The following is an 11520-nucleotide window of genomic DNA, read 5'->3' as shown; positions in this document are numbered from 1 at the left end:
AGGGTTTTCAAAACCCTAATGTCTCAAGGCTTGATCTCTTGGCTTCCTCAGGCTTTGTTAGGGCCTTCAAAACCCTAATCAGGAGAGGGTGAATCAGATGAACTTGGTGGCCTGACTGTACATCCATGACCACTAAATCTACACACATTATCAACATGCCTGGCCTAACCTTTCTTTGAGCATTAGTCTTGGTCCAAAGTCATTGGTGCTATTCATATGGTTGTGGATCCATCTTTGGTCCTGGTCATCTAAACAACCAAACTCCTTGTGTTTCAAGCCATTTTCTAGTCATGCCATTGGTTCATGGATATTATATCAAAACTCTAACCTTATGGTCTCATTTCATAGCCTTGTTCATATACATTATCAGTCAAGTTATTGTCTTTTCAAAAGTCAAACATTCAAGTCATAAACAAACCAATTGTGAAACCTTAAATTGTCGAATAATTCTTTTAATATACATTTTGGGGATTATGGTGTTACACGTGGGAATGCGGGCGGCGACGCGATATTGGGGATGAGCCGATCTAGAAGAGGCGATTACAGCAATATAGTTATCTCACTAGAAGATTGTCAGGTGCGGAGTGATGGAGCTATTTGTAACACCCTATAACCCCACATACAAATTATCACATAACTTAATAAAACGTGCAACCACATAGGATGTCACAAACATCAAACATATCCTTCTCCGTAACATGGGCTACATTAATTCACATAAAACCTATCATCGCATGCTCACTTTCACATAGGATATCATCGCGGAAGAGTCATCATTAAACAATTATTAAAGGTATAACATCTCATGAAATTTGGTCTCAAACTTTAACTTTCATAACATAAATAAAAAGAGTTTTATCAATCAACTTGAACGAATCATTTGGAATCTCCAAGAAACAAAAATGGTATTTAACTTCAACATAAGCAACACAATAAGTAAAACAAGTTTTTCCAATCCGATGTTACATAATCAGAGCAAGACACTACTAACCAAAATGATAAACTAAGGAAGTTCTCTAAGAGCCAATTTCTACTTACTTCAGTGAGATCTACACGATACTCATGTAAAGGCAACGTTCAAACAGAAGGAGGGAGAAACAACATTCAATATAAATAGTGTAACGAATGCTAAGTTAGAGAAACATACAATAATTATAAATTTATTACACAATCAACAACAACATATTCTCACACCAAATCATCAACACCATTATACACAGCAACATCATAATCATCATCAACAACATACACAACATCATCTTAATCATACATAATCGTATTTCCTACATCCATTTCATTTATGCTATGCGACTCATGACAATGACAACAACTCATACTCATGTGATACCATATCACCAAGAGGTTCCTTAGCAAACCGAGTTCACCCTGCTTGAATTCGGGAAAAGTCATTAATCCACCTTGCTCGGATTGCAACTTGCTTCTTTCATCAACAACAATGACATCATGAATGCATGTCAAACACGTAAATGCAACAAAAACATAATATTTAAAGTCTTTTCCCGGTAATAAACAAAACATGCATTGACCCAACAATAATAGTCCTCCCTATCCGAACTGTTATTCACCAATCACAAAAACATCATCAATATTATTCTCAACATATAACATCATATACCACACAAACATTAATCAATATTATTACAACCAACAACAACATCAACTCTAGCAACTTAATAGTATCATAATCACAAGTATTCGATCATGTTAATTCGACATACATCAACACCTCATTATAGTAGAGCCCATAAAACCACATATTTCTCGCGATTTTGTGCGATTGCTCTTGTTTTTTCAGCCGTCCATCCGACCCTAAGCCCCCAGTTTTGACCTCTAACAGTCTCAAATCATACCCTACATCATGGTACATGAAAAGATATAGATTTTTATCATCTTTTAACATCTAACTCAACAATGCATCATGTTCATCTTCTCTAAATCACTATTAACAAACTTCATGGTCACAACCTTCACACATTCATCAATGGCAGAAATTCATACCCATAAATTCATGATAAATCAACACACTTTCAGCCACACAATCACATATATAAACATTATAAATCATCGTTCAATCATGGATTTATGAGAAAACACAATAATAAATCATTTAATCATTGTAAAGACATAAACCCTAAGGAGAGTAAGAACCTCTCTTATTACTATTTCATTTCTAATGGATTCTTATAAAAAATGTTTAAATCGAGAGTTCATTTTTAAGTTTTTATGTTTTCTACCATTTGATTAAATTTGTATATTTTATATATGAAATTAATTACTATATACTATCGGTGTAAAAAAATTTGTACGATCAATTCATTATCATAATCCGTTTGAATTACTTTATAGGTTTTAAAAGTAAAAGTCAAATTTCTTTCGACATCCAATATCTATAATTAACTGATTGTAGAAAGTTCTTCTATATTATCTATGCATTTCAATTAAAGTTCTAATATATTATTAGCATTTCAAGTACAACACATATTAATGATTCAACATCTATTTTACTCATAAATATGCATCTCTATAAACATTCTTCGATCTTTTGAAATTTTATCTAACTAACTCATCAAACTTTTTACAATAAAAACTTATAATTTGATATATCCTTAAAACATGTCAAACTAAACATGAAAACTTCAAATGTGTATCAAACTTGATTTACTAGAGTAAGAATGTGACTCATCAAATATTTATTCAAATGCTTCAATCTGCTTGAATACATCATAGTATCTCATTAGAGTGAATCAGTGTTGACAGAAGTTGATAAAAAGCCTACAAACTCTAGCTTCCTTATAGACAAGTCCATGAGTACAAAGATACCCTTTTTGTGGACTACAATGTCTATCTTCAGAACAAATGCACATTCCTTCCAAAGCACATCCATCAAATTTCACCAACTCCTTCCCATACAATATCTCATCAGACCAATCACCAGAAAACACATTTTCAGGATCCATTTGTTTTTTAGCATCAATAAAAGCATTAAACTTAGGATACTTTTGTTGCACATTTAAAAATGCTAAGTTCCTATTCTTAGCCCAATGTGGTTTAGCACCATACTTAAAAAATGCCATTTGTTCCAATTCCTCCCAAACATCTTGGTTTAATCTAGGCGTAAACTGGTCATTTGCGCGATAGTAATTGAAATCAATCACTATAGAATCTTCGGATGGTCCTAGATATGCTTCTGAGGCTTTAATGTATCGTATCAAAATTCCATTATAGTTGTCTATGCCACAGAAGTTTAGTGGATTTATGTCTCTTAGCTTTTTCACATCTTTGATAAAGTCTCCAAATTTGGAAGCAGGGAAAATTGCTGTTGATTCATAGAAGAACAATCCTTTGATTCTTGGATCCCAAGCACATGATGTGAAGATTGTTGATGAATATAAACATGAACCTGAAGCTTGCATTTTTCCTTGGTAACCAATTACAGGATAACCAGTGAAGAATAGACCATTGTTCTTTAAACCATTGGCTGTTAATTTCTTGAATGCCAATGTAGCTGATGCTGTTAAGCATTTTCCTTTTGAGGTTCCTGTGTTTTCCAGCAGTTTCTCTGCATGACAATGTTTTCCTAAGATTTAAAACATAATATGTCCATGATTTTAGAAGAGTTCGGGATAAGGTCATGATTATTTACCTGCTCCTCTGACAGATTTAGAGATGAAAATGAAATTGGCTTGAAATCCAATGAAATCAAAAACTCCATCACCAGAAGCATTTAAAGGAGCCCTGAAATCATATTTGTAAACAGCAGTATGTCTTGATGGATACCATGTTATGTCTGCAAACTCATACTTGTTTGCATGATCCATGTACACATTTTCAATATCATTATCATCTGTGAAATCGAATGTTATGCTTCTTTTGAACCTATGCTCAAGCGATAACTTCACCTGTATACATCAATTAGTACTTATTTATTGAGAAATAGTTCAAATCCTTGGAGATTTAGATTTAGATTTAGATTTTAATTTTATAAAGGAGATCAAAATTTAATTTAAAAGGTGGGCCATTTAAAATTAATTAGACAGTGTGATTGCATTTAATGATCACTAGGGCTTGACCCCACATTAATAAATTCGAAATTGAATATCTCTTTCCTTTTTTTGTAAGTAAACATTGGTTTTTCAATGATATAAGGCTAGTTTGTTCTAACTTTTTTTAGAAAAATTTTATATCTAAAAAAAGATATAGTAATTTGAACTCAAAATAGTAAAAAAAATGAAATAAAATAAAATAAAGTTTACCTTGGAGATTGCACCCAAAACACCGAGAGAAACTTTAGCAGCATTAAAGAGAGAATGATGTCAATCCAATGTCAAAATCTTAGCATATCCTTCAGATTTAGAAGCAGGAACAACAACACTAATCTCCAAAACTTGTTCATGAAAAGCACCACCTTTACCCCACCAAGAACTCCCATGTGCACCAGTGCTAATAACACCCCCTATTGTAACACCCTCCCAGTAAGGTGCATTCACCAAACTAAACCCATTTTTCTCAACCTCATCAATCAACTCACGAAGTCTCACACCTGAATCAACTGTTACTGCCAAATTTTCTGCATCAATTTCGATTCCTGAATCGTATTTTTCCGTGCTTATAAAAAAAGCATGATTATTTTGTAGTGGACACGAGAGTGTTGGGATTGTGTGTGAGAATTTGGTGACGATTTTGGCTTTAAGGTTGTTTTGAACAACGTGGGAAACTGCTAAACGAAGCTGTTGTTCTGTGGTTGGGTATGTTACATTGAGAGCGTAACATGTTTTGCGGTCGTTCCATGTTCCGTAGGAGTTTTCAAGAGTGCAGATTGTTTGGTTGCATTGGATTGGTGACTTTGGGGTTAGGCTATGGATTAACGGAAGTATGCATAAAATCCACAACATGAATACTTCCATTAATCCATAGCTAGTATTACTCATTTGGGTTCTGATAATGGTGGTGAAAGGTATTGAAATGGAGGAATTGTGATATGAAAATGTTGGTTACAGCACCATTATTTTATATGATGTGGAGTGTGTGGTGGAGTGCAAGTATGGAACTTCTAAAGACAAAACAAGTAAATGCACGTTATTCATGAATTTAAAAAATAAAATGATACCTGTCATCATCTATTATTCGCTTTGTTTTAAAATGATTGTTTTTTTGACAAATAAAATTGGTTTTAAAGTCTTCTTAGTTTTTTCAATTATGTCTTTTAGTTACTTTTTACACTACTTCTAATGTATTAATAGGATTAATTTAGTAAACGTTAATATCTTATGATAATATCATTGTATTTCTTAATCCGTGTATAAAAATTTAAAGCGATTGTAATTTTAAACAGAGATAGTATTTCAGATTGAGATTAATATATTTTCGTCCTTAAAAATACCCTGTAATTCGATTTTAGTATTTACATTGAGTTAAAGATCTCTCTCTCTCTCTCTCTCTCTCTCTCTCTCTCTCTCTCTCTCTCTCTCTCTCTCTCTCTCTCTCTCTCTCTCTCTCTCTCTCTCTCTCTCTCTCTCTCTCTCTCTCTCTCTCGATTATTTTTCTTCTTCGCGCCGTTGTTTCAGAACTTCATTTACAGTTGGTTTAATTTGTCTATTGTTGTATTAAATGTATCTTATTGTTTTGTTTGCAACTTTGTGACACCAAATTGAAGATTTTTGGGTTAGAGAAGAAAAAACCACTACTTTTTGTTGTGATCCCGAACTATGTGTATTGAAAGATACTTGTGATTCAAGCCATCATTTGTGGTCCCTTAAATTAAAGCTCAGGTTGGTCCACATGTTTAACTTTAAAAATATGTTTTTTTATTGAACATTAATCTAGGTTTTATCATTTACAATTTATTTATCATTTACAATTTGTCATAATCAATTGTTTCTAAAAAGAAAAGTTTTTATTTTGTTGTCTGTGAGTCCAATGTTGGATTGTATTTAAATTTTGATGTTATACAATGTATAGTATATGTTTAGTACGTTGATTGTATTTGAGCAATTTTGACCCAATTTTACCATATGTGTTATGTATAAGCATAAGTTTATTTTAAAAAGTATTTTACATTAATGGTTGTTTTGTAAAAGACCTTAGGTTAAGGTATGGGAGGAGAATATGCATTTAGTGGCCAAGATCTTGATATTTTTGTCCTTTTTTGAGGAGTGTGGTTTAATAAAGGAGATTGATCCTGGGTTTGAACATAAGATTGTGAAAATATGGTGGAAATATGATGGTGGTAGTTTAAAAAGTTATTTAAAACTCTTTAGGGATGAAGGAGATGCATATGAGTTAGTTGCATTTGTTGAGAACTAAAAATGTGAGGTTGAAATTTACAATAAACCCAAACCAAATGCAGTGGAACCAACATTTATGGAGAACTTAAGAGAAAAATAAGGGGAAAAAGTGAAGATAATGTTGAAAGATATAGTGATTCTAGTGATAAGTCTGTCAAATGTATACATTTTGAAAATAGTGAAGAAGAAATGATGAATGCATTTGATGAAGGTTTTGATGAGGGTTTAGATGAAGGTTTCCAGAGTTCTTTTCTTTTACTCTCAGTGAGTTTCCAAACATGTCTTATATGTTTTGATGTTCCAGGACCCTTTTTTTATCTGAGGTATTTCTAGATACTCCTTTGTAATTTAGAGACATTTCTAGAGTTTATTTCTTTTACCTTATATTGAATTTTTCCGATGTGCCTTATTTTATCCGATGTATTTTCGGATTATTCCTCTATCTCACTGATGTATTGCCATATGAGTTTTGTGTTCTGAGGTATTTCCAAAACTTATCCGATGTAATTTTGGATTATTCCTTTGTCTCTCTGGTGTATTGCCAAATGATTTTTGTGTTCTGAGGTATTTCCAAGACTTATCCGATGTATTTTTGAATTATTCCTTTATCTCTGATGTATTTTCAAATGAGTTTTATGTTCTGAGGTATTTCCAAAACTTATCCGATGTATTTCTGGATTATTCCTTTGTCTCTCTGATGTATTACCATGTGAGTTTTGTGTTCTAAGGTATTTCCAGAACTTATTCGATGTATTTCCTAATTATTTCTTTGTCTCTCTGATGTATTGTCAGATGAATTTTGTGTTATGAGGTATTTCCAGAACTTATCCAATGTATTTCTGGATTATTCCTTGCCTCTCTGATGTATTGTCAAATGAGTTTTGTGCTATGAGGTATTTCCAGAACTTATCTGATTTATTTTTGGATGTATGTCTTTCTTTCTGATGTATTTCTAGAATTTGTCTCTTTTATCTGATGTATTATCGGATGTATCTTTCATTCTGATGTATTTTCAGAATTTGTTTCTTTTATCCGATGTATTGTCGGGTGTGTCTTTCATTCTGATGTATTTACAGAATTTGTTCCTTTTATCCGATGTATTTTCAGATGTGTCTTTCATTCTGATGTATTTCCATAATTTATTTCTTTTATCCAATGTATTGTCGCATATGTCTTTCATTCTGATGTGTTTCCATAATTTGTTTCTTCTATCGATGTATTGTCGAATGTGTCTGTCTTTCTGATGTATTTCCATAATTTGTTTCTTTTATCTAATGTATTGCCGAATGTGTCTTTTATTTTGATGTATTTCTAGAATTGTTTCTTTTATCCGATGTATTGTTGAATGTGTCTTTAATTCTAATGTATTTCCAGAATTTGTTTCTTTTATCCGATGTATTTCCAGATGTGTCTTTCATTCTGTTGTGTGTCCAAAATTTGTTTCTTTCATCTGACGTATTGCCGGATGTGTATGTCTTTTCGATGTATTTCCAGAATTTGTTTTTTTCTATCCGATGTATTTTTGGATTTGTCTGTCTTTCTGGTGTATTTTCATAATTTGTTTCTTTTGTCCGTTGTATTTCCAAACGTGTCTGTCGTTCTGATATATTTCTGCAATATATCTTTGTTTTTCCCTAGTGAGTCTTTCCACCGTACCTTATTTTAATCCCCAACAGACTTCATGTACCAGTCATCTTCATAATCCCCAAAGAATTTGCATTGCATATCCCCAGCAAACTCATACACCTCATACCGTTGCATTTCATACCTTCAAAGGACAAAATTTTGGTCTTTAGTATTTAACTATCTTTCACCACAATCATATGAAGAATAATGTATTTTCTATCATTCAGTTAAAGATATTTAAATAAGAGCAGTTGTCATACCCCAAAATTTTCCCACCGATTTTCATTTTTAATTCCACTTCATTTCATTTTTAATTCATCAGTGTATCTTTTCATTTGGTCATAGAGTTCAATAAGCATTCATAAGTCAAAAGTCAACATAAAGTCAACATTTGCATGTGTTAGGAATTTGACTAAAAGTTCATGCATCATGGTTCATTATTACAATAATAATTTAAATCATCATCACATTATCCGATTTGGAGTCTCATTGATCATTATCATACATCATAATAAAAAAGTCCAAGAAAAGTCAACATTGCACATGTAGAGGAAATTGGCTAAATTTGTATGTTTCATTATTTAGTTTTAAGAAATAAATTCATGACCATTTAATTCATTATCATTTTATTTCATTTGAATTTTATTAGCCATTTTTATGCATCATAAATCAAAAGTTAAGGAATGCATTACACCAAATATTTCGCATCACACCAAATTCACAATATATCAGCAATTTGGAATGCATTACACCAAATATTTCGCATCAAATCCAAACCAAATTCAAAATTTCCCCAAATTCCATCAAATTCAAGTAAAATGCTCTCACATTTTTCTCATTTTTGCATAATCTCAAATTTCACCATTAACCTAATCCTAACTCTTTATAACAGTGCATTTTCACATCAGAAAATCATCAGCAACTCACCCTTACAATTGCCAAAGCTCTACCAAATTGAATTCTCAAAATTCAAGTTTCTTCACTTTTAAGAAACTTTGAATTTTCATTAATTCTTTTGAGTTATTGAACAATTGTGTTTTCACTTTCATTGCATCTAATTTAGAGACCATTACCTACACAAATCACCAACCAAAATAGTTCAGATCAAGATCAAAAGTTTAGTTTGATTTTGAACTCGATTTTTGAAGTTTCTCGAATCTTGAATTTGAGTAGAAGAGGTTGAGAATGTTCAAAATCTATAAAATCTACCATTGTTGTTGGAAAGTTCTTGAGGTTTTCGTCAAAGTAATCCTAATCCTTGTTTTTTCTTGTGTTTTATATGTGTTATGTTATTTATACATGCTCAAGGAACTTATTTCAACCATTAGTTGCATGAAAACGCATTTAAATTGAATTTCCAGAAAATTGCTCAAGAACACAAAAATGGCAAAAATGTGAATCTCAACCATAAGTTGGAAACTCATATACCATTTGAACCGATTTTTTTTTGCATTGATCACAAATATGTAATTAGTTTTGTGTTTGGATGTGTATTTTGGCCGGATCAAATGGTTTTTCATAATGGATTATGTTTTCCTTGATTCTCATTAACCATAGTTTTTTTTTTCTAATTTTAATTGCATATTTGGATTCGGGGCGAAAATCCAAGTCCAACGATATATTATTTGTAATTTAATTCTTAGATTTGGTGATTTATGGATTTTTACTCATGAATATTGTTAAATATGATGACCATATGATGAATATTTGTGGAAAGGATGAACAAGTTCCAGATCCCATCATAGACATCTGATTAAAAATTTTATTTTCCTGATGCATTATGTGCACACCATGTGTTGCTCAGAGTGTCCTATAGTGGGAGGGGATCATGTAAAAGATCCCCATGTGAGCTCGCTAAGCTGCTTAAATCATGGCCTCCACGCCTATCCAGTGGTGGAAAGGCCAAGTCAACACTTGGGTTGTTGACTGGGCGCATGTGGTCAACACATTAAAATCTTTGGTCCAACGAAAAGTGGATTTTTAAAACCGGTTTCGCTTTTATTAATTTTGATTCAACTCAAATCAAATCTCTTTCCGATTAAATGTGACATTAAAAATATTTTTATAACAAAATCTAAAGAAGAGGAACATTGGAGTCTCGCATTACATGAAAGCCTCGAATAATCGTCTCTGAGATACACGTCTTGGATTTACAAATTGTTATTTATTTCATTCTAAAATATCTAATTCAAACTTGGATAAAAAAGGGACATTTGAGTATTGCATTCCATGAAAACCTTGAACAATCGACCCCGAGGCACACATCTTAGTCTTACTGAATGTTCATTATCCGATTTTTTTTCCAGAAATGCTTTGAATGAAAAAGGTACATTGGAGTTTCGCATTCCATGAAAAACTCGAATAATTGACCCCGAGGCACACCTCTTGGTCCTACCGAGCATTCCTCATTCTCTTAAAAAACATTCAACACATCAAACCTCTTTTCTCACCATCGTGCAATCAAAAACCTTTTTACATAAGAACACTATTTAATCTATTCTATTGCGATGCAAACAAACGCTTTAAGTCTCCAACTACGAGCTACATTTTACCGCTAGAACGTGATCTAAACATTCGTTTAGTAAAATCGACCAACCCCTAAACATTTGATATGAAGAACTACGTAACTTTGAATTCCTCATTGTACTTGAGAATACGTAGGAGTGAGACCAACAATCTCGTCAAGTACCCTAATAAAAACCTTTTTGTGACCCCTTTTTATTTTTATTTTTAATCTTTTACCACTCGAAGAAAAAAAATGACATAAGCTAACATTATAATTGCATATCTAACTAAATGGTTCTCGTTGAGTACAATGGATGTGAGGGGTGTTAATACCTTCCCCTCGCATAATCTATTCCCGAACCCGAATTTGGTTGCGACGACCATTTTCGCTTTCCTTTAAGGGTTTTATCTATATTTTCCCTTTTCATTTGGAATAAATAAAGTTCAGTGGCGACTCTATTAATTCTAGCGTGCGAGCTCTTGTGGTATTTTTTGCACTGCGACACTAGTGATCCTATAAGTGTGATTGTGTCAAATTTTTAGTATTCATATAGTTTTACACATAAAAATGAATTTCCTAATTCTTACTTGTCATCATAGGTAAAAAGTATGATTTCAAAGAGGAAAAAAATAAAGCATGGAATAATTCATAAGAGAAAGAGTGAAACACTTATGATTCTTAAAACAAAAGGTATCGTGGGGCCTGGAAAATATTCATAAGATTCAGTTGTAATTCTTGAAAAGGATACCTCAATAGATGCAAGTGGGAGTTGTCGCGCCGCAAAAAATATCTGAACGCATCTCACGCTCGAAGATACAACAAACTCACAACCGAATTTTATTCATTCTCGAAGGAAAAGGAAAATATCGATAAAATCCAAGGGAAAGAGAAAAGGGGTAAGGAAGTCGGTTATACAAGGGAAAGGTATTAACACTCGTAGCATCTGTTGTACTCAACAGGAACCATTTTGATTTTTCTTGAGCGAATGGATGTTATTATCTAAAGATTTACTTGCGATTGATTTGAATAAAGGGTAAAACATAAGTTTTAAATTAGTGTGCTCACCAAGATTTCAAAATCAGG

General features: G+C 32.5%; 1 pseudogene; it reads right to left on the bottom strand.

Moving 5' to 3' along the window:
* Window positions 1–2678: 2678 nt before the first annotated feature.
* LOC127097411 (L-gulonolactone oxidase 3-like) lies at window positions 2679–5056 on the bottom strand (annotated as a pseudogene).
* Between the last annotated feature and the right edge of the window lie 6464 nt (window positions 5057–11520).

The sequence above is a fragment of the Lathyrus oleraceus genome, chromosome 6, assembly GCF_024323335.1.
Source record: "Lathyrus oleraceus cultivar Zhongwan6 chromosome 6, CAAS_Psat_ZW6_1.0, whole genome shotgun sequence".
NCBI lineage: Eukaryota > Viridiplantae > Streptophyta > Magnoliopsida > Fabales > Fabaceae > Lathyrus > Lathyrus oleraceus.
This window is presented reverse-complemented; position numbering and strand designations above follow the sequence as displayed.